A 328-nucleotide genomic window follows, 5' to 3' on the forward strand; every position below is an offset into this window, starting at 1 on the left:
TAGAACCAAGCACAGTGCCTGGCCCAAACTACCTGGTGTTTGAAAATCAACTGGACAGTTCTGCTCCTGTGCTGATGGATTGGTCTCTGGTTTCTGATTTTCAGGATAATAGCAATGATAATAGCAACGGAAAAATATGAGCAAAGTGTTAAAAATAAAAACACACAATCTTGTGTGCCTGGGTGGCTCATTCGGTTAAGTATCTGGCTCTTGGGTTTCGGCTCAGGCCATGATCTCATGGGTGGTGGGAGCTCTGCAATGTGGGGGAGGGAGTTCACCTTGATTCACTCCCTGTCCCTCCCCTTCCCCCTCACGCTCTCTGTAAACA

Source organism: Neomonachus schauinslandi, chromosome 6, assembly GCF_002201575.2.
Source record: "Neomonachus schauinslandi chromosome 6, ASM220157v2, whole genome shotgun sequence".
Taxonomy (NCBI): domain Eukaryota; kingdom Metazoa; phylum Chordata; class Mammalia; order Carnivora; family Phocidae; genus Neomonachus; species Neomonachus schauinslandi.